This window comes from Falco peregrinus, chromosome 11, assembly GCF_023634155.1.
Source record: "Falco peregrinus isolate bFalPer1 chromosome 11, bFalPer1.pri, whole genome shotgun sequence".
NCBI lineage: Eukaryota > Metazoa > Chordata > Aves > Falconiformes > Falconidae > Falco > Falco peregrinus.
Genome location: NC_073731.1, coordinates 4,857,318 through 4,881,867, shown reverse-complemented (window position 1 = coordinate 4,881,867; position 24,550 = coordinate 4,857,318). Strand labels below are relative to the sequence as shown.

The following is a 24,550-nucleotide window of genomic DNA, read 5'->3' as shown; positions in this document are numbered from 1 at the left end:
GGCGGGGCAGGGCAGTGCAGGGTAGGGCAGGGAAGGGAAAGGAAACAAGGAGGGGAAAGTGAAAGTGGCTGAAGAAAAATTAATAGCATGAGGAAGAAAAACCCAAAGCCACTTATCATAAAATAAAAAGGCATTTATATGAGTATCAAAGAAGCAAGAGGCAAGGGAAAAAAAAAAAAAGATGGTGAGAGCTGTTTTCCTGACAAATTGCCACATGTACCATGCAGCTGGCTATGACTGCTAGGCAGACACAGCACCAGAGCCCGGGACCCAACACAACTCTACCGCAATAGATGCAGGCAGGCCAGCCCCTACCAGGCAGGCTTCTCCACAGCCTGCAAACCCTTAGACGATGCAGGCTGATGTCCTGTGTACCACAGGCAATTACATCTCAAAATACTTCTTTATTTTAGCCCCAAATCTTGTGTTTGCTTCAGGTACCTAAAAGGATGTCTGGCCTTAAATGAAAGCCACCAAAAGAAGTCTGGATTTTGTTTGAATGGGTGGTCACCACCTTCTGGCATCTCAACAGAAGGCTGCTGCCCACGGGGTCTAATGGCTCAGGCCTGGCTTCCTGCCTTGGACTGCTCCTGGACCTGGCAGGGCTGTGGCCAGCATCTCCTGACATACCACAGCCTCTGAATGTCTCTGTGTTACAGAGCTTCTCCACAAGCAATAATGCTCACCCTACTATTGATCTGAGTTAGATAGGAATTTGTCTCCAAGATAGGGAAGGCTCCATATGTCATTACCATACTGCTCAAGTCATCCACCCACTTCGATCTGCAAGGCTGTTATCACACTGATTGCTCTATGTACACCTTCCAGGAGTGACTTTACAGTCATCTACTCACCCAGAGTCATAATTAGAGTCAGGAATGTACTATTGCAAAAGAGATTTAATATTCATTTGAATCCTTAACATTAATTTGCTTCAGTTGTGTGCCAGCCCCCTTTCCATATTTGCTTTCAACGAATATTTTAACAAATTAATTTTCTGGCAGGAATCTTTGTGGAAATGGTAAGTTTCAAATCAGTACTGGGGAATGCTCTTGGGGAAGAAATTTAGTGTTCATAACTGTGTGTATTCTCAACAGAAACCCAATAGTAAGTGTTCTTCTTATTCAACCCCACATGCTAGGCTGCAGTTCAAGGGTCCTCCACTCAGTCCCTGTCTCTGCCAGGCTCCCTGTCTGATCCTGGGCAACTCGAGCAATCTCTCCCTGGGCCAGCACAGCTATGCACAAGAGGTCAGGGCCTGCAGCCCCCTGAAAGCCTAACCCTCTGATGGTGACTGTACAGAGATGCTTCCTGGAGTCAGTAAGAACACGGGTATGGCGGCTGAGCACAGGGAAAGTCTACAAATATGTGCTTTTAATTGGGGCTGGCCAACTCAGGTTAGAAAAAACAGTGAGGGCTCTCAAATTGCTTTGGGTTTATCTGATTTAATCTTAATAATCTAGCTCAGGTTAGCAAATCTGAACTAAGAACATACTTGCAATTTTTTTGCTATGGAAATAGCCATCAACCCTAGTCTTTCCCACCACTGAGATCATAAAGGCTATAGGAAAGTCTTTACCTTTTCTTCCCATCCCTAATTACAGTACAATCTATTCCCTTTTTAGACCAGAATCAGCCTTTAAAGTCTACCCCTTCCCCTACAAAAGACCATAGAATATATTTGCGAAATTAAAAAAGTTATCTGAAGTCCCTATCTTACAGCTCCCTTTGCAAGGAAAGTGCTCAGCCACACCAATCGGTGATTTCATCAGTTCTTTCTGCAAATGCTGGGGTTTTTCTTCTGTATGAGAGAGGTTGAAGAATTAAGGAAATCATATTCCATTTGAACTTTCTGCTGCTGTGACTCTTTTCTCTTCTCTTTTACCTCTTTCCTCATTCAGCCTAGCAGCATACCCTTTCCTTTTTTTTCTACATTCACCTATTCCTTTTTCTACCTCCTTTTTAAGTCTGCGCTGTGGCCTTCTCACAGAAATGCAAGAAGAGATGGTAGCACTTTATCCAATTATTTCTTCACAGTGATACATCAGACCTCACTAGAAGCTGTGACTGGCTGCACTTGGGCTTTCCCTTCTCCCCTAGCAAGTCCCAGGATGGAATGTTTGTGCCATCACAACTTCTGCCTGTACATTGCCACTACTCCTCCACCTCCATGGCACCCAATTTTCTGTCCTCTGCCACTCCGTGCTCATCGTTCTCTTTGGTTTTCCCACTTCAGTCAGATTCTTCCTCTCTCCTTCTTATTTCTCTTTCTTCACCCTTGGCTGCAAGCCAGATGTCTCAGGTCTGATGGGTGAGTGGGTGGGTGTGCAGAGAGAGAGAGAGAGAGAGAGAAGAAAAAGGAAAATATCCCAAGTCCAAAGGTCTGCATAGGATTAAGCCCCATTTGCCCCAGACGGTTTGAAGGCAAGAAAGAAAGAATTCAGACACAGCAAGGACTAGATAGACTTTCCAAGTAAGCAAGTAATGCCAGAAAATATATTGGACTAATTTCATTCACATGATACCAATGCAAATTGCTGGTGGCAGGGATCAAGGCTGGGATTTTCAAAAGGGCTAAAGCTCATGTTTTTAAAAGCTCTTTACTGACTTAGGAGTCAAAGTCCCATTTTCAAGAGGAAGTTAAGAGCAAAAAAACCCTTCTGAAGCCAGTCCTAATTCTACCAGTCAGACTGGCATTCCCAGATCCTGACTTTGCTGCCACCTCATTTTCATGGGGAAAGTCCCCAAGATCTCTCTCAGTGGGTAGGCACGGGCTGTCTTGGCAGCAGTGAGCAGCTCCGTGGTGCCCACCTCCCACCTAAACCCCAGGATGAATCAGAAATAGGGTGATCGCCCACTGGGTCTGGTTGGTACACAATGAATGCACATAAGCCTCATCATACCCCGTGCTTAGTGTTGCCACTGTCCCTCAAACACCATCATCACCTGAACTTGGAGCAATATTTAAATGTGGAGTCTCCCACTTTTAAGACACAGCATTGTTGCTGGCTGCAAGGCATACTGAAGGGTCTTGCCATACTCTTCCTGCTGAAGTTCCTTTGCTTTGTGTAAAGTACTGAAAGATTTACTGGGGCCAAGAGAAATCCACAATGATTCCATAGCCTAGAGATCAACCTTTCCCCAGAGGTGGGAAGCTCGTTTTCAAAACCCAACCCTGAGACTTGAAGAATATTTAGGGAGGGAAAAACATATCACCTCTCTTCTGGTTTTCTTGTGGTTTGTTTGTTTGGTCTTTATATGAGATAGCCTTAATTCTGAGGGGACTAATGGCAAGGTGAGGGAAGAGTCATATCCAGAGGTAGACACCTACTGTGTTATGGCAATGCAAGGCAGGATAGGAAAGTCCTGTCCTTCCCTCTCACCATGGATGTGTTGGTCTGGGCATGCCCAAGATAACTCAAGAACTCTGGAAGCTGTGTATACTGTTCTATAAGTGCCTACATCTCCCTCACCAAAATTCAGTGGCACTTGCTATCTCCCAAGTCATTTAGAGTACAAATTTCAGAGGTATCTTAGGGTCAGATGTTTACAGATATTTACACCTCCAAACTGCACTTACATAAAATATTCCTCAGTGAATTAGGAATGCAGTCTGCCATTTTTCAATTTAATTTTTGCCTCTGCATTCTAGAGATGCCGTTTGAAAATCCTAGTCTTGCAAATACAGTTAGCAATAAGCACCAAAAGACTGATTTTGAAACAGCTCCCCATCCACACTCGAGGACACATTCTCACATGCGCCCAGCTCCCTGGCTGACACATCAGTGAAATGCCCAGATTCTCAAATATGCCAAGCACACCCAACTATTCTTCATCACCCTGTATTCTTTTTGGGAAGGGCAGAATTCATCACTGCTTTTCTGAAGTGGGCTTGGTGTTGAGTTCTTTTGAAAACCAGGCCCTACTATTTACTACTTCTCTGAACAGCTCCAGTCTTTTAATATTTGCTGGCAGAAACAGTACCTTTGTCTCCAAGGTAGCTTCATCTCCCTTCCCAGATATTGTTTCTGACTTCAGTAGCAGTAAAGGTAGATCAACCAGTCATTTTGAAAATCCCACCCTCTATATTATGTCTCAGCAACTCAACACCAATTAGATTTTGGATCTTGAATCTTTTCAACAAACTGGCAGTTAATGATCTATAGGCAAAGACCGTTTGACAGGCATGGCTGAAATGTAAAGCCATATGTGAAAATCACCATCTTTTCACATACAACTTGTGAAGAGAAAGAGGAAAATATGAATCAAATTAGCTATCATTACAAATAGTGGTCTGGAAATGAAACACAGATGTTTTGATGGAGAATGGGTTTTTTCGTAACACAATTCTTCTGAAAAGCGCCCATTCTGTATGAAAAGGATCTTTTTTTTCCCCTGAAGAACTGATTGTTCAAAATATTAAAGTATTCCAACCATGCACAAAGACATCTCTGCATGCCTTTGCAATGTTCCATGGGAGCTGGATTTTGTTCTTTGGTGTTCATCTAAGCCAAACTCCTTAAATGAATTACATTTCAAATGTAATATATCTATCATCTTTAAGGGAGGAGACCGTAGATGATCAGTCCAAATAGAAGCCAGGTTTAAAGAAACTTAAAGAATGAAGTTTAAAGCCAGGTACTATGGCAGGTTTTCCAGACTGAAATATTCTGGTCTTTTACCTAACATTTTCTTGTTATTAATCTTTTTCTTCCCCCCTTCACTGTAGTTACAATTCTTTTCCTTGCTCAGTGTTTATGCTATACATGAGTCACTAACAGTCATGTGATAAGCAGAAAAGTAATTTGAGAAAGGTCCACTAGAACATGTACATTTGGTCCACAGTACTTGGACCCATGTCCATCTCTGTGGCAGAATCCTCTTAGCCCTACACGATTCAAATAAGAGCTAAGAGTAGGTGAAATTTCCAGCCCATATCCATATGCCCACAAATACAAATCTCCAGCCAGACAAGTGCGTTCCTCCTTCTCCTAAAAGGTCGAGGTTTTTCACTTCCATGCCTCGTTCCTCCCACACCTGCTGCCTTCACAAAGCCACAGCTACTATCCAAGAAGAATCATACTAAACTGAGATTTAGGACCAGTATGTTCTGCACCTACAACTACTAAAAAGTCTGCTAGCTTGTCTCTCATCTAAACTGGCAAGATGTGGTTTGTAAGGGATTTCCCTTATTAGGCTAACCAGTATCATTTGAAAAAGCAGATGAGCTTTCAGGACATCTCAAGGGCCTTTCTTTCAGATCTAAAACATAAGCAGCAGAATTCAAAACTAAAAACAAATTTTAAAAAAATTGCCTGGAGTTTAATTTAACATGTACCAGTGAGGCCATCTATTTAAGAAACAGCAACTGGTGCAGAGTGTATATAGAGTATATTAAGAGTGGCAAGGTGATAATCTTTGCAAGACTGAGGAGAAGAAATCGTTTATAGCCAGTGGAATATGAAGGTGCTGTAGGTGGGGTAGGAATTTCAAGTGTACCTTTGACATTGAACATTAACAGATGTTAGTCCCCAGGCATGAAAATGGAAAATATGTTTTTTTCAGTACAAAACCACTTTGATGCTTGAGCTGGGAGAGCTCCACAAGATAAATTATAGGACTGGACCAGTAAATTTGCATGTCTCATTTTTGGGGGACACACAGAAGGACTCTGAACTCCAGGCGCCAGCAAATTTGATAGCGAAGCACAGGCTTGTCCAGATTCCCTAGCTGACCTGTGGGAGAAGATGCCTGCTCTCCTCTGACATGCCATGTGGCTACATGAAAAAATCCTTGTGGTTCCTGATCCCTCCAAATAAGGAACACTATCTTTACAGCCACTCCAAACAGAGAACCAGAACAGTGCATAATGTGGCATGACTCCTTCCTAAGATTTTCTAAATCAAGTAAAACGGAAAAGCGGTCAAGTCCAGAATAGAGCTAGGCTTAATAAGTTTCAATAAGAAACAAAGAAAGCACTGTTTTGCACTGTATTGTTCAGGCTTGCCTTTAGGCACATGTAGAAAAATGTTTACTAAATAACCCAAATACTTAGCAGTAAGATGCATTTTATTTCACACTGAATTTTCTGCAAGTGTACACATGCCAAAAAGGAAGCAAAAGGTCATCAAATTATTCTGGGTACCAAGCTGTCAGTGCTGTTCTGCAGATGCAAACCCCTCCATTGCACCACGAATGAGCCATGTAAAAACACAAACCAAACAGATGCTTTTCCCCAAAACAAAACTAGAAACCAAAAAAGTGTACCATCCTGCATTACAAACAGGAACGGCATGGAGAGGATTCATGCCTTCAACCATGTGTTGTAAGACACATAACGGGATTGCCTCTTTAATACGTGACTAGGACCCATGATCTGAGATCAAACCTCAGTCTGCCAGGTGAGTAAAGACATTTGAAAAGTACCTGACCAGAAGAACCAGATGAAGAATAACTCCCTCTGCCCTGAATTGATTTTTTTTATATTCTTCAAGCAACATGCTTCAGCACACTCAATCCTTAAGCCAGTCCCAAGCCCAACTAAATAAGATGCAAATGCCCTCCCGTCTCCTCCTCAGTCTTTGCCAAATCAATTGTAGTGTTTATAGCTGATTTAACTGAGTTTTCTTTAAAAAAAAAAAAAAAGATTACATAAAACAATACATTAAAACTGACTCATTACTGCGAAAGATTTTCATTTCAAGTAAGCGTCTCATTCTTTCGGAAAAACACCTCTCAAAAAAATGTCTGATCTGCTTTGCATAGGACACTACATCTTGCCAATCAGACAGAAATACCTGCATCTCTAAGTCACTTCAGAAAATAGAAGTAAGGTGGTTTTTTAAACATTGTTCTTGCATATCAGATCCCCCACCATAATGACATGGTTGGAGTCTGAAACTAATGCCAGGCAGACCTCAGGCAGGGCTGAAAACCTCTGTAAGGTACAACATGTACCTGCCAACTGCACTATTTCCAACCAAAGTCTATGGCCATTTTAAGTTATCTACTGCTTTAGTCATGAGTTACCTTCACTTTCCCATTTTTCTACCAGCCACAGCTAAATCTCAAAGACTTTATTATAAAAAGGTATTACTTACAGCATACTCAATCTTAAACCATACATTGCTGAGCAACTTGCTACTATTTTAGGTAGAACGATCAAACACACTAATTCCTAAGATAAACACAACCGTGCTGAAGCGACATATTTCAAAATCTTCTGTTGTTTGGAATAATCACCTTCTGAGAAGAAAGCAGTGATCCAAATCCCTGCTAGTAATAAGCAGGAATGCTGCCTGAGTATTATCAGTGATCCTGCAGTTACCATCCTGAGATGTCTATAATTAACTACTGCCAAAAACAACACCACTTACCCATCCACAGAATATTCCCAACAACTGCAAGTTTATTCCTGACTTCAATATCCCTTTCGGTCTGAAAAGAAATTACCACACTGATTTATTCAAAAGATGTGCTTCCTGTGGGTAATCAAAGTCTTTATAAGCATCTGCAGTTTCAACTGCTTAATTTCTACTGCTGTTAGCGCTGGAGAACACACATGTGCATAAAGGAGCCAGCTGGATTCTTCTGGTTGTTTGTGCATCCTCATCAAAAATCATTCCCATCAGTTACAGCTAAACTGATCTATACTGTGGTAGGCCCTAGGGGTACCAGGCAAGACCAGAGCACTGCACAAGCATGCAGCAAAAGACAGTCCCTGCCCTGAAGAGCTTACAGTCTACATGCACAAGGAATGGCAGATGCAGCAAGACACAGTGACTCATGAAACTCTGGCAGTAGCAAGCTGAGAATGAAGATTTTCTCGTGAGGGAGTTTTGTAAGCTTCATCAGCTTCAGATAGCCTCTTCCCCAGGATATGTGGGTGGCAGGTTGAAAGCCACTGTTCTAGATCCTAGGAGTTCTCCTTTTGTGGAAATCATTGCAAACCGTGATGACACTTGACGAGTATCGCAGGAGAAAAACCAAAGTAAGATTAGCCACTACTGGCAGAGCAAGGACATCCAGATGACGAGCAGCTCCTGTGGGACTCCCCTTTCTAGTTGGGACTAGGCAACATGATGTTTCAGCCCTTTAGAAGATGCAAAGCAGAAGGACTGCTTTTGCATAGGTGATTTGTAAAGCCAGGACACTATTGCACAATAAAGCTGCCCTCGTTCACGTGGGCTAGATTCAAAGAAAAATGTCAGTGAGAACCACTCTATTTCTTTAGTGGATTTGAATCAGAAGGACAATTTTGAAAGATAATTTACTTTTCTCCAGTCACAAGACTATAGAATGTCTTTTAATGCCACTTCCCTTAATTCTTCTTTAAAGGGTGCTCTGAGTTAACAGGAGCTGCGCACTCAGCTGCCTTTCCGTACATGAAACTTGCTCTAAATCAAACGGGAAGACATTTGCATGGGAGCTCCTGGGAGGCAGTATTTGCCATTCTCATTTTCTGTCTCTTGACATGGAAAAAAAAAAAAAAGGATTTATCTGCATAACTAAAGAAAACAGCATTTTGCATATGTTTCTACAAAACAATTCAAATACTGAGGAAAAGGGAGGTGTTTTTTAACTGTGTAGAGGCAGAACTAATGTCCTTTGGATACAATGGCATCTGAGGGACACTGTCACTCCTCAGTGTTTAATAGGGGACTCTGGTAGCTGCTCATGGCTTTTAATGCTCAGGACTGCAATAAACGACATCATCTGCCTGCCAATCTTGAACAGTAAAAATTCCAGCATTTTTCATTTAAGTATCTATGGAAGGTTTTTCCCACCTATTGACTTACTGAAATGAGACGGACTTATTACTCAAACATGAGAGAACTTTTCATTTCCGGGAACACATACTTAAACTTCTGATGAAGATGGGAGCTTAGGGCATATCATCACTACCTCTGGCAAGCAGGACCTGAGTTAGTTAAGCCTAGATGTGAGCAACCACCCTACAAAGCAAGTGTATCCTAATGATCCTACATCCCCCAACGGCTGCTGAGCCTTCAGGGAGTGCATCCCATGGCTCTCTATGGCACTGCACAGCTCTCACCCAAGGAGTCACAGGGGGATTGGTCTCTCCATTTAGATTCTGGTTGTGAGCTGTAAAAAGGCACTGAAGTACAAGCTGGCCTGGAATAATTTACCTTCCACCCTAAGTGTGACTACTCTAGTCATGTGAAACCAAAGCCCATATTCTAACTCTTGCTCTCAGGAAGGTCTGTCCCAGCTGACAGAAGTGCTAATCTCACTGCAGGGTTTTGCATGGGACAGAGAGAAGATGAAGTACAACAAACTATTAAAAACCCAACCTGACTGTGCAGTGAAGGCACACGCTGTAGATCAAAGGTGCCATGATAAAAGAGTTTGAACATTTCAGAGCTTGCAAAGTGACACTCAATTTTGTTAGAAAGTTAAATCTGACAAAAGCTTATCAGCTTTCCAACAGCAACATCACTGAGAACACAGCTGCAAATGGATGTCCTACAAGCAAACAATCAACTATGGATCTCCACAAAAAGGAAACTCCAACGAGCTTCTCAGATCTCTCTTCAACTTCTAATCAACTATAAAGAACAACAAAATTACAGAAGCAGGAAACCATGCTTCCTACTCTTTCATGAAAAACCTTTGAAACTCCTCCACTAAAGTGAAGATTTAAATAGTCTCCTAGTTATAAAATAATCTCTGCTTGTTTTCATCAGCCTGCCAGTTTCAGCCTCTTGGAAAACTCTTCCTTCACCTCAAGCAAATACATACCCACTTACAGTTACCAAGATTCATTAGCTAGTTACCCAGATTCATTAGCTTTTGTTTGCTACGGAAAGCCCTTCTAGCGCTGCCCAGATGGGTACAAAAGGAAGGGCACTGCAGGAGACCCAAGTCAATGAGTGAAACAGAACTTAGGAGATGCAAATATGGGTTTTAATTCTGTCTCAGGGTACCTGTGTAATCCTGAGATCAGTCATGGAGAACCTGGCTCTGCCTTAGTGCTCCAGCTAGAAAATGGAGTGGTAATTCTCTGCCTCAGGGGAATCCTATGATGAAGACATGAAGAAAATCCTGAAAACATGAAGGCTCAGCTATTGTGAGGCTGCAGCACTCATAAATATTTAAAGAGAATGAAATCAGGAGGGAGGAAAAGGCAGGGGGCTTTAATCCACTTCAAATTTACTTTTTTCACTGAGTACAAGTATGGAATTGGTAAAACCAAGTAATCTGATCTTACTGCAATGATGCCACAACAGGCAATGCAAATCATAACATAAAGGCAGTTGAGTGTAGAAATGTGTTTCTTTTTGGCACTGTCGGTTCTGTTGGTTGTCACACACCCCCAGGAGTTGAATGAGTCAAGACACGGAAAAAAAATCCCATCAACACAACAACACTCAGTTTCCCTGCTACTTTCATGAACTCTTCAACTAAGCCCCAGGTTTTCTAACTCTTCAAGGTATGGACATAACATGTTTGCAGATGCTTCCTCTTTGCTCACACTGGAGTTGGAACTTGACACTTGGTGGCATAAGTAATAGGAGGCCAGAAATATCTGAAATGAAGCTTGATACTCACATGTATCAGTACTGACTACATGACACACCCTGTCCTGTAATGGACCCTGAAAAGGGTCACACCTTCCCTTTCTAGCATTGAAATTAGCCGCAAAGCCTGCCTCTAACATGATCCAGATGTTTTTGGGAAGGCAACTGCAGGTGTGGACAGTTTCTCAACTTATGTCACATCCTCAAGTGATGTGAACTAGTGCTGAACTTCCAGGAGGTTACAGCTCAGGAGCTAACCATGCAGGAGGAGGTGGGAGCACCAATTGTCACAGGCAGTTCAAGCCAAGGCTGGTATTGATCTTACTGACCAGACATCATGCCCAGCTGCCTTGTGGCAGCAGATTTCTCTTTGGTGATGGCAACCAGATGAGGGATAATAAATCTGCAACTACCTCTCACTCAAGAGTGAACTGGAAGGACAGTGGCACTTACGGACATGTACCCAAGAGATCTAAGACTGTTGTTTTTCCACTGACGACCTCAGAGATTACACAGTACCTTGTCAAAGAGCAAGACTAATTTTTTCTCTTGCAAAGAAAGAAAAAAAACACATATAAGAACACACAGGTAACAGTGAAGATTTGCATGCAGTGTGGCCAAGAAATCAAGTGACCAGTGAAAAAGACAACAGAAGGAAAGACTCTTACTTACTCACTGGGACTAAGAATCTTAGTGCCTTGGAAGATGGCAGAGTTTGATAATTTGACACACAAGACTTCCAATGGTTAAATCGAGGTCTAGTAGCGATGCTGCACATGTTTTTAAGGACACTAAAGCATTGCACAACTTAAGGAGCCATCTTCTGATGACTCCAGCTTCTGCATTTACCTAGACTGACTGGTTCTTCCAAGTAAAATCTCTTTAGGAGAGCTCAGACAACTCTAACGAGCAAACTCATTAACCTGTTGCGCAGCCATGTAAAGTGCCTGGCTGCACACAACAAACACAGCCTTTGTGGCCGTTCAATATGGCAAGATCTGGGCCACTTCAGTGGCAGGCACTCAATGCCAAACACTCACATAGGTTTGCTTAGTAGTTATTAAGTACACTTAAATAAGTTATTAAGTTGTTTTGCAGAAAGTGCAAAATGAACAAACATAACGGATATTTTTGGGAGAGATGTGCCATGACTACTTTCTCACCCCATGCCATATGTGCAGAGCTGTACTTTTTGGCAGTACAACACCCAGCATTTCAAGCTCATAGAATCGCAATGTTTATTGTCTGCCAGATGGACTGTGAAATGTATAGTGTTCATAATGGGATTATGCAAGTTGTCTATTGTTTGAAAAATAATCTGAGCATTATCCTCTGTACTCTTCCAATGGATTTCCCTTTTATACAAATTAGGAAGTAAATTTTTTTTGTTGTAAATACTTGTAGATATCTGCTTTCAGCTTTACAAATGACATCTTATTTAGGCACATACTTCAACAGTATTAAGGGAAAACAAGATTTTTTTGCATGAATGAAAGCCCAAAGAACACATTATTTTATGGAACTATACATATTGACTCTGATCACGAACCTGTATTTCTCAGTGTCCCAGAAATAATGACCAACATATGACAATGCAGTTGCTATAGGTTACAGCTCTTAATCTCAGTGGAAGAAACAACTACCTTTCTGGAAAACACCTAACTTTGGGTATATGCTTGCAGTTCCTGAAGCCAATAGAATTGTGCTTAAATGATTATCTGAACTGCAAATTGTGCATCTCGCCTAATCTTCACATTCTGATTTTTTTTATAGTTACTGACACTCCCAAGGATTTGATGGGCTTTAGATACAGACATCTTCCAAATGAGGTGAATCCTCATTGCTTGATGGTCAACGCTGTATCAGATTCTGCCAGTCATTCAGAAACTCTGACTGCACAAATAAAACTACATAACTTAAAAAGCAAGACTCAGCATGACTACTGCTCTTCCTCAAGTTATATCCACTGATGTCACCCATCTATCAAAGGTCTGCCCACTTCACACTCACCCTTCTCGCTGAATCTTGACAGGAGGAGCCTTTGAAAACCACTCACAATACATTCAGCAGTGAACATGGACCACAAACTGGGATATGTCTCCAGTGCCATGAGTGACAAGCAGACCAGATCTATATCTTAACACCACGCTCCCAGATTTCTTGTGGGGTCAAATGTTTTTTGTGATTAAGCTCTGGGGCTGGTTTTAACTTCAGAAATGTAGTGTTGTTCGGGAATGAGTGCTTTGGAGGACTTCCAAAGCTCACCAAAGAAAAGATTAAAAGTCCTATTGATTGCCATTGGGCAAGATCAAGTCATCAGGAACCATTTCTCTTCTTACACTGCCACTGCTGCAGAAATTATCCAATGTTTTCCTACAGGTTCCCAGATTCAGGCTCTGTCCTCTGCAAGACACCGCTGGGAACACCTGTAACATCCCCTTTCAGTAGGAAAAGGCCCTCAAGCTCTGACCTTCAAGGCATGCCAGAAGTCAAGGGTACCGTTGGCAACTTTCACCTGTACAGTCTGCTATACTACTTTTTTATTATCTATAGCTTGAGTTAAGCTTATTAACACTAATGCAGCATCAACCTGAAATTCAAAGGGTTGGAATGTCAGTTCCACAATATAACTAAAGTGACACCCCTAAATAAGCATGAATGAGCTTTGAAATGGTACCAAAGAGACATTTTTACCACTAACACGGAATCAAACGTGAATTATAAACTCTTCCCTTTCCCCACACCCTGCCATGAAGAATCACAACTCAGATTCACCCACAGATGGCAGTACTTCAGTGGCAAACACAGTTATGCAATAACCACGCTGGGATCCTGCAGAGCAAAATTGGTTGCAAAAGAATTTATGCACATATACTGGTGTTAATATGGTTCCTTAGTCAAAATGGCTGTGAAATGAGTGAAAAAAAAGGGAGTGAGTTTCTCTGGATTAAAGATATTGCAAAAGGAGAACAAGAATGAATAGTGGCCTGTAGCCACTTCTACCAAGGTAAAATGTGGAATATTACCCGATTTAAAATCACGAAATTGAAGAGAATTAGCTGACAGTCATTTTTCAGTTCCTCTCCAACTAAGAAAATGAAAGGATTTGATAAGCTATGGAAACTCACTTACAAAAACCACAGCATTAATTCTTGTGATAAGCAAGCAGTTCTTTTTCTTGAAAGAGTTCATTGTTCATAAGTAATTTAAGGACAAATTCCAATTCAGGAAAATACATTTCATATCAAAATTCAATACAACATCCAAGAGTGAGAGGAAATTCAGGGCAGCAGGATTATGATTTTATTTTAGGTCCAATTCTTGAGGTCTGTTTTTAATGTTGATTCATAAAAATGTCGTTTTGGTCAAATACTTTTGAAGCCGTGATTTGCTAGTGGCTTGGCTCTTTAGGGGAGGGGGAGAACTTGGAAACATTGTTGGCTTGGCCAGAAGGTATGAACTTATTCTTGCATTTGACCTCCTCTGTACAGCACAGACTCAAATATTGATGCATCATAAGTTCCCTGAAAACACACTTGAGTAAGGCTCTGCTGTGTTAGATGTTGCATAGCAGTGCCAAGTACATTGTGTTGGCAATAACCTGAACAACTCCATCTTTTTTCCTTTCCCATGTTCCCCAAAGAGTCCTCAGGTCTTTTTAAGATGATGCTTTTGTGTCTTTTTATTTCATTCTGAGTGAGCTTTAGAAAGTCTTGTGTTTTCCAGGTTTCCTCTACAATCATTTAAAACTGGAAAGTTAAATTCTCCTGTAACTCCTGGAGTTCATGAGTTAAGAAAGACCACGACAACTTGTAAAACATGAAATAAGAAACGTATGGTAGATGCATCCCTGTTCTATTCTATCGTAATCTGCACACTAAAGAATTGCTTGGGTCCTGGTCAGTTGGAGGCGGCCAACTGAGGGAACCTGCAACACAGCATTTCCAGGAGAATAAAGCTCACCGTGCTCAGGCCAGTGCAGAAAGCACCTCCCTTGTACAGCACGTCAACACCCTAAGAAATGACTGCCACCAGCTCAGGTTCTTCCCATTGCACTGCAATTTGGCAGGGCCCTCTTGGAGCTATATAATCAAGCCCTTATTTTCCTGCTAGCTTCATGATGACTATGTTTCTCCCAGACCACTCCTTCACTTTCTCATTTTGCCTCTCCATTTTCTACCATTCCCTTAGTAAAGGTTAAGCCAATTTGGAGCTTTCAATAGGCAGCATTCAGTCATCCAGGAGCCTGATCGTGTCTGCTTGTCCTCAGAATGGGCACAGAAAAGGTAACAGCAATGGAAGCTTTTCCATGTGCTGTCCCACCCAGGATGCCAAGCACCTTGACCTGCAGGTCTTCTCCCATAAGGACATGAGGATACTTCATTATCTTGTAGCATCATTAGGTTGCTCGGTGAGAGCTACAGTGTCAAACAAGGGTGGGTCTGTCAAATGTTGCCAGTTGGTATGAGATCATCTGGCCAATGAGACAGCCCAAGGATCATTTGCTTTTACCTAGACTTCAAAGGCCACATTGCTTCCAGCCAATAACCAAAGTCTCCTTGATTCACGCAAATGACCCACAGATGAGGTACTTCACATTTCATTATTGAACCTCTGACCCACCCATTGTCCAGTCCCTGTTTTTCCCCTCAACTGTCCAACTGGATACCCCAAATAAGTTAAAGCACAGTGCCCGAGAGTCATACAGTGCTGACTTTCCACTGCTCTAAAGGCAAATCCTGCACTCGTATAAACGTTTCTAAACTCCAACTCAATAAACAGGCCCTTCATGAGAGTATAAAAATAACTGAGCCATGCTCCAAGACCTTTTACATTGCTAGAGAGGTGCAAAGGGTGTGTAGTGTAAATAAGAATCAGGTTCACAATTTCTATGCCTGCTCTTGTTTTCAATTACACCTAGATTTGTTTCAGCTTTGAAATGAAGCTTGAACTGATGCCAGATAGTTTTTTTCTTAAATCCCAACACATTCCAGATTAGCTGTGAACAACAGTTACTCTTTTCCATTCTTAGCCTACCACTTCTAAAAGGATTCAGAAGAGGAGCTGGTCTGGTGGAGAGGACATGATCTCTTTCAATGAGCACAGGTGCTTCTGTGTTGAAGTATTAATCAACCAAAGTCCCATATGACCATTTAATTATGTTAGTATGGCAAGCAGTCAGCTGTGGGGTTTCTTCAGAAGCTCATGAGGTCACTCCGTCTCTTTAAAGCAAAAATAATGACTCTCCAGCAAATAGTAAGAGTTGGCAGCTGTGATGTTGAGATGATGTAATTGTACACAGTGGTGATGTGAGATTTTTCTTGGTTCCTAGAAGCCAATACTGAAGAGGTAATCATAACAACAACAGTATTTGCTTAAAATTTTTGGACAAGAAAGGAGACCAAGTTTCTTGCAAAATGAACAGTGATCATAGAGAGTGAAAGGTCAGAAATTGGCTGTCAGAATTGGAAGCGGTTAGGGCCAGGCTCTGGCGCTGAAAATGCAAGGTAGCAAGCAGTGCAAAGAGCTGACTGTTTGCCCTGCACTAACACACATATCTTTATATTCTGAGCACCCTGAGCTACCTCCCTCTCCACCCCTCCTCTGTTAATAGCTGATTATCTTCTTAGTTTTGCCATGGGAAAAATGATGGTATGGAATTATTTACTATTAGTAGGCTCCCCCAGAGCAAATATATGGCACTGTATACCTTGGCAAAAGGGGGTGGACACAACACTGAATCAGTGACTCAAAGAACCAGCTTTCTTGGTTTTATTGGTGTTGGTGAATTTACTGAAAAATAACTACTAAAAGAAAGAGCCATGTTTCTTTTTCTACAGCTTAAGAGAATGGACTGGAAGGACTAAGCAGGTTGAACAACTGGATAATGAAAATATCTGGTCACCTTAGCTCTGGGAGGCTTCAAGTGTTTTGCATCTTGTAGTATCCGCATCCTCCTTTACTTCTTAGGTTTGTAACATAAGAAGAATGCCACTTAACTGAAACAGGTAATGCCTGTAAGAAAATGCAGGGCCACACTAGTCTGGCTAAACTACTTTTGCAATGTGGCTCATTCCATTACAGCTCCTAATTACTGCTGCACAGATGCTCTTATTTATAAGTGGGGGTAGCAGGCATACTGCAGCTCTGCTGTAAGTTTCCTAGTCTGCTCTGCTGGTGGAGTTTGATTTTGGAATAGTTAGAGATGGACTCAGTAACCTGGCAAACTGAAAAAAAAAACCCCCAAAAAACCAAAACCCACAACACACCAACAAAAAAACCCCAGAGGTTACTTTACTAATCCTTAATAAAGTAATGAGGAAATGAGTGGATTATTTGCAATGATGGCTACTTTAAGTGGTAAATAAAACTTCTTACACTGTGTCACTGTCTCTCACTGGGTTTTGTGCTTTAACGGTTTGTGAGGGCAAAACATCATGCAGGTGTATGTAATTTTAGTCACTCTAAATTCCCCCTAGGTTCACAGGGACTGAAAGTTGTGCCTTATGTCATCCAAAGTGGTAAAACCCCTCAATGTGAAACAACAATGGGGTGTGACCTTCCAGTATGATTTAACATCACAGGGAACAAATAAATGCCGCAGAAGTGGGCGAAAAAAAGCTGGCACATTAGGAAGAACTGGATTCATTAGGAAGCATTGATTTTATTTAAAATCTGAGAGATTATTTGCAAACGATGGCAAGAATGCTCTTACTTGTTTCAAATTTACTTTGAGTTGTTTTTAGATCATTGGGTCTTTTTTGCCAATATTGAAGTCAGCTTAATGAGTGCTAAAGTTATCTCTAATTACTGTATAAGTATTGAAATGTAGATAATGTAACTACTAAGAGGAAAAGGAAACTTAAAAATATTTTGGGTTTGGTTTACTTTTATTGATATGGATGGCTAACATTTCTCATAAAGGAGGTCTGTTAAAGATTCAGGTTTTTTTCCTTTCAGTTACCTTATCAAGAGCTCTTGACATCCATGTGTAAATATATATTTATAAATACATATACACATAGTATATCCCCTGCCTGTGTTTCCATGCTGGAGGATATAAGGATTAAATATTTGTAATGTAAAAAAAAGCAAAAATCACACTTCAAAGTAATCTTTCCAGCTATCTCTAAACATCACTCAGAAGCAAGGATGACAGAACTCAGTTTTTGCAGGTTTTAAAAAAATCAGTTGGCTGTTGAGCTGGCTTTCAGTTCTGATGGGACTACCCTGGCCAAAATTTCAGCCCTTTCTGTTTGAAAACATAGGCTGAAGAGAAGTTCTGCTTTAGTTGCCTGATGTCCCTGTTCTCCCATTTGGAGCAGGTTCTGCTCTGTTTCCCAGGATGCGGCAGGACCCTGGTGGCCATAGCTGTGCCCACCTTCTCTCCAAGGGTGTAACGCAGCAGAAGATTCTGGTTCAGATAGGAGAAGCCATCCAAAGTATTCAGAGGGTAAAGCAATATCTCTGCATAATCTTAATTATTTTAGTCTAATTATTATAACCAATTTTACCATTGACATAGATATTTATCCCAAAAATAGAGCAAAGCCAATGGATGTGACAGGTGAATCAGCTACTAAAATCCAATAAAATTTAAGAATGAGAGATCAACTTTTCTGGGTTGAGAGCCTATACTTGACTCTAGCAATTGCTATTCCCACTCCAGTCTGCCATGTAAATGAGGCATGGCAGCACCTCTCCCTTCAGAAAGGAAAAATCCAAAGTTCACATTAGCTGTGCTCTTAAGATTACTAAACAAAGAGTGCTGGGAAAACCCAGTGTATATAGTAGATATTTCATATTAGAGCTCAGAACACTGACACTACATTGCTACACCACATAAACAGAAGTAAGAGTTACATGGGTTAGTGACCGCTGTATATTTTCCCACTGAATCATAATTATAGATTCTCTTTTACTGTCACTGCTAAGTAATTCTCTGATGAATCTGATTCATTGTGCAAACACAGCATTCACCAGACCTCAAAGTGTCTGGTGTCTTAATAGTGCCAGTCTGGGGCATATGCTAGCTCATAGTAACCAGGGACATGGGTCTGACACTCACAAAACCCCCTGCAATGTCCACCTCTGGGAATAAGGCTGCATCAGATGTGCCTTCACAGACAAGTGAATCACCTACAGGTGTCTCCAGAAATCTCTCACACACAGGTTCCCATACAGATTGTGTGAATAAAAAGATATTGCCCTGATACCACAGGACTTGCAAAATAGTGAGTACCAAACCACTAAAGCACTGTCTAAAATAAAAGTGCCATTTCACATCCATTTCTTTTATCAAAAGGCTGCTAAAACATCTTATTTCCAGGAGAAGGCTCCTGCCTCTGAATGCCCATGCAGGGAGGAATTTTGTAGAGGGCCAGGGCTTGCATACTTCCCTACTGCCCAGCTCAAAGCACACAGCATGCTGGCACGTGCCTCTCCTGGGGCATGCACAGGGAGCCCACGCTCCTAACCTGAGGCTGCAGACACTTGAGTCCTTTTCCAGACTCAAGTTGCTCAACAGAATTTTCCCATTACTTCACAAACTAAATCAAATGAATGAATACGCCTTACAGTTGCTTTTCTCCAGTTTCCCTCCTCACCACAGAGACTCTTGGGCTGGCACAGGCCAGTGTCATTCCACTGAGGTCAATGGAATGATGCCCATTTATATCAGCTGATGATTTAAACCTCTAGTCTTTCTCTCCAGTGCACGTTTCTTTTCCAGAAAGCCTGGATATAAAGCAGAGTCTAGAACACATGGAGGTGAAAACAACCGCAGCTGATTTAAACTCACATTTCCAACCTTTGCAGCTGCATCACAACAGTAGGAGTTTTGCAGAAACTACTTGACTGTAGACATGTCTCCAAAAGGAAGGAAAAAACCCAGCACATACATCAATGGTAAATAGACACCAGCAAGCAGCAACAGCACAACTGGCATCAATGTGAGGTTCTGCCTACCCCCCAACTTTTCCAACCTTTTTCACAAGTAAGCACTGGAACAGCTACAAGGAAGATTTGACATGCAGAAGTGGGGAATAGACTGTCTGAGGGGACCTTCCTTGTAGAGAGAAGCTACACTATGGAAAACTCACAAGAACTGTTGGCTAAGGTAACTGTGTAATGCTGTAGCATGTTTGGGGAGGAATTCCAGCTTGACTTCTGCAATGATTGTCTTATGCCCTCAAGCATGAGATTTTATTACCCTTATCTTGGCAACCGTGACATTTACTTATTGGCCACAGCCTTACTGCAGAGAGCGAGGACTGGCTTGCTACTTCTCCCAACTGGGTGGCTGCTAAGCCAGCTGTCCCAAAAGCTGGAGGAAAAAGAGAATGTTGATAAGATCATTCCTTGGCCCATCTACTTCCAGCTGAAGTCACAAAGGAGCCCAATCTAAAAGGAAATAATTATCCAGGGAACTCAAGTGACCAGGCATCTCCTGCATTTGGAAATCAGAGTCATCTGGCTGGTAAACAACTGAGAGGGATATTCCTACCAAAAGGAGCCATTCAAGGCCAAGTCTGAGACCCCACGCCTGGAAGACTGGATTTCTAAAGTCTGTAACAGACTAGAAAGTGCATCCTGGCCTGCTGCTCAATAGATGCAGCTTCAGCCACATTTGAACGTGGAGCAATAGTGACATAAAGTGGCCTGGTGGGTTAATCACAGGTAAAAGGTGGAAGTATTTCCCAGGAGACCAGGCAGTTATAATGTTATTCTAGCATGGCATGCTGTAAGAAAAACAAGCTCCAAGTACTACCCTATTCTTTACAGAAGGGACACCGAAGCCCTTCACATCTGGTAACGGTAAATAGCACAGGATCACCTGGGAGGAGGTATCTAAAACACTGCCTCCTCCTTCTCATATATGAGGTTTGCAAAACAAGAAAGGCAAGTAGAAAAGCATAGGTATAAATACATGTGAAAATGTGAAAGGTTGTGACAATGTTATATTCTACCTAGATGTGTGGTTCTCTGAAAATAAGCATTATGAACAATAATAGCAAAAATTTGATATTTCAGTCTACATGCCCACAACCTGATACCCAACTGCCACCTTAGAGGTTGGCACATGTAAAGTGTATCTTCAGAGCAGTGTAAACAAAAGGAAAGAAGACATAAAAAGATCAACTGTCTGACATTCCTGTCAGGACCATCTGATCCATTTAAATTATCTGCAAATATTGATTGGTATCTCAATATTAGATGACATTATTAAATGTCAGCAGAGACATGCCGATTTTTCACCAGAGTCCTTTGCTGGCTGTTGTATCTCCATGTGCTTATTATTTGTGTGGGGTTTATTCTTGTTCTTACAGGAATAGATTTGTCCCCAGGCACCATATAGTGCAGAAGACAGAATGATCCCTATGTCAATTAGGGTTTCCTCAAGATAATTTGACACACATTTTTTTAGTTAACAACATCGTTAAGTATTAGATCTAATTACAGGGAAAGCTATGTATATTATAAAATATAAATTAAGTTTGTTTTATAGATTAAAAGCAAATCAATATTTAGCAGTAACAGTCTCAAGAATATTTTCTTTAATTACAGTATGACACTGATTAGTAATTCAGGCTGGAATTATGGGTCTTGGATTTATTATCCTGTAAACTGATAGGGAAACGCCTACCCTATTAAACCGCAGTTCTCTGGGTGTTTCCTCTCTGGCCATAAAAGATCACAGCTGGGCCCTTGACAGCTTCAGGACAGTTCAATGCAAATAGTATCACTTGTGTGATACTACAAAGCACCATGAGAGTTCACTGGTGATGCTGTCATGGTCACAGCTATATAATAGCTGTCAATTTCAAAGATTTAGAGAAGATGATTTTAGAAAAACTAAAATATTTTAATATGCTTTGCTTGTTAAAGCTAGACTTGATTGGCTTCCTTACAAATTTGTACTGTATTATATATTGTTTAGGTAGCACACAGTACACTTGTAAGCATACATCCAAGGAAGCATATCTCACTGATACCAAGTAAGCATAAATCATTTTTGGCTAATCACAAGTGCAGGTGCTGTCAGAGATGCACGTTAAAGTGCTCATTGCTTGCCTCTCAATGTCTCTAGATTTAGAAAACAAAGAAAAACATCATAAATAGAAACCAGCAATTAATATTGGTGACTTTTAACTAAAAAGCAGAAATATAATTACAACAGCCAGAAGTGGAAAGTAAAGAGATAACCACTGAGAAAAGCTGTTTCACAAAAAGTTTTGTTTGGGTTTTGGTTTTTTTTCTCCAGAAATTTCCAGATTGGTAGGGGTTAAAGCAGTACACAGAAGAACAAAACCAATTTTTAGAAGGTTTTTTTTTTCTTTTTTTTTTTTTTTCTGGAGAAGAAAGACTGTTTCTTTGCTACACAAAGACTCTTTCATTGCTTGGATCCTGAAGTGTTAAGCTACTCAGCTCCGCTATCTATTCACACTGTCAAGAATTCCCTAAAATAAATCCGGTGTAAACAGGGTCCATAGGTCCTGATGGTTGGAAACGGTACATGCGTAGGAGCATGACATGAGAAAGCCAAAGCTTTGAAGTGGATCTACATCCACTTTCTGTTCTAAGAAGCCTTCCAAGTAAAGACTTAAAAAGTCAAATTTGACTTCAGCAGCAACTAATTTTTTTCATAGTGAAAACTCAAGGCAAGTAGAAGATGGCAGGAAAGGACATATAACCTCTAATATGAGAGTTATAACTGCAACTCCCTATCTCTGTCTCTTCTTCCATGGCTTCAACAGCCTTCTGAGCTGCAGCAAATTGCACCCTGGTGACTCTAGGGACTCTCCCCAGTCCCCTCCGGTTCCCTCAGAGCCTGACTGACAGCTCCCTGCACCACAGAGTACCCTCTCTTTTTCCCATCTACTGCTCTACCAATGTCCCTCTCTGAGCGTGCATATGATGACACCATGAGCAAATGTAGCACATACCATACATCACAACATACAGACAACTTGGGGCATATTAGTGCCCCCCTGGGACTTGCTGGAGCTGTTCCAAAAATAAAAATCCATGAGAAGGAGCAGGGCACAGGACCCTTGCGGTGTAAAAGCACCAAGACCAAGGCCATGACAAGTCATCTACTTTTTCCTACTATGTCAGATACAGAACACGGACATAAAGATCTAAGTGTGGAAAGATGTCTCACACCCCTGGTCGTGGGCAGACCTCTGCCAGAGGTCTGTCCAACAGAAAAGAACTTAATTTCAGAGACTATTCATCCACTGAAGTTAGGAAAGCAAGCTGATCCCTCAAGTACACAAATACACAAAGAAGCTATTAAACAAGATTGGATAACAATAGAGATCACCACTACGATCCATAGCTTTAAAGGCACAAACTGGTTGTGATTAGAGGCTTGACACAGTTTTGACTGGAGAAATGATACGTCACAGCAAAGGGGGAAAAAACTACAAGGCACAAGATATTGCTAACCAAAACTCCATCCATTTTTTTCCTATTTCCTCAGCAGAACATCCAAAATACCTTGTTCTACACTGCAACAAGCCTAACTCCAAAGAGTTTGGACAGCAGAAATAATGACACAGGTTTAAGAAGGTAAAAAATCCTTCCTGCTCTTTGATTAACTGGGCTTCTTGATGGAGTTAAGTGCAAACAGCTGCCTGGACTTCAACTGAAAAGCCTAAATCTAAACACTCAGTGTTTACATAACCCAAACTTCTAATCAGGCAGCTGGATAATCCACCCATTTAAAGTATCCCTAAGAGTTTCAGGGAAATGTGATTTTCTTACAGCTACGCCAATCAACAACCACTTTAAAAAACTCCAGCTACCAAGTTACTACTTTGGAACAGCAGTCTCAGCGGGATGGGGTCACGACCCCACAGTGAATCACAAAGCAATTTTGGTGGGATCCTTCCCCCTTTCTTTTTCTTTTTTCTTTCTCTCCCTTTTTTTTTTCTTTGAGTAGTACAAATCTGAATCTCTAATTTCCTCTGTATTCAGATGTTGCAAGGTAATAAATTAGAGAAGGAGAAAAGCGTACAGCAGTGCTTGCACACATGTTGGCATTTGCTCATGGGACCTTAATCGCAAATCTCACAAAATCCTGACCACATCCATCTGGAACTAAGGAACCTGGGACTACAATCACCACCAACAGAATCCATAATTTCTCAGAGGAAAAAAGGAAAAAGAAGCAAGACCAAAGAATGAGAAGATTTTGTGGAAGAAGGCAGTATAGATATTTACAGGACCACTTATAGCATTCAATACTCCTTAAACTGACAGACACATTCATAGTGACTTTAATTGGCCATAGCACCCCGCGTTCAGGGCCCTATCTCACCTCACAGTAGTGTTTTACCACCACAACTCTCTATAAGGTCAGGCTCTTGGTTTTGTTCTTATGTAACTTAGTAAAGTCCCTGTGCTAAATCACATCTGCTCACACCTGTTAGATAATGAGAGTCTGAACAGAAATATTTCCCTGGCCAATACCACAGTTATTAATCTGCTCATCCACACAATCACTAACAATATATTTTATACTTCAGCTAAATGTTAATTTTCACCAAAACAGGTGATGCTTCTTGGACTAAGCAGAGAAACATGGGTTTTACTTCCGAGTCTACTGCTGAGTGATCCTGGACAACTTACTTGATACTTCTTTGCTTCCATATCCCTACCTGTAAACGGTGGCTGGTGATGTTTAGCTTTCAATTTGAGACATGGTAAAGCAAATAACTTAGTTTTAGTAATGAACCATAATGCTCAAGACTGTTAGTGAATTTTTATTTTAAAACTAGTGCAATAAATTGAAAACAAGAAAAACATTTAACTTTTTCTAAGCAGGAAGTGATCCTTTTAGAACACATGATAATAAATTAAAAATAAAAAAAGGGCATGCTTTTAGACAGATCTGATACAATCTCAACATAGAGAAAATAAACTTCATTCAGTGTTTCTTCATTTTGCCAAGACCCCACCAGAGCAGCAGAGATATACCACTGGAGATCCAACACTGGAGAAAC

The 24,550-nt window shown here is 41.1% G+C and overlaps 1 long non-coding RNA gene across 2 annotated transcripts; it reads left to right on the top strand.

Annotated features, from left to right (window-relative positions):
• The first annotated feature begins 40 nt into the window (after positions 1-40).
• LOC114012515 (uncharacterized) lies at positions 41-16,925 on the top strand. Of its 2 annotated transcripts, none has more exons than XR_003555013.2 (2): positions 41-1,332; positions 12,315-16,925. It is a non-coding gene; the product is annotated as an uncharacterized LOC114012515 (long non-coding RNA). The 2 variants fall into 2 exon arrangements; XR_008749203.1 differs by having other exon boundaries at positions 41-6,401.
• The last annotated feature ends 7,625 nt before the right edge of the window (positions 16,926-24,550 follow it).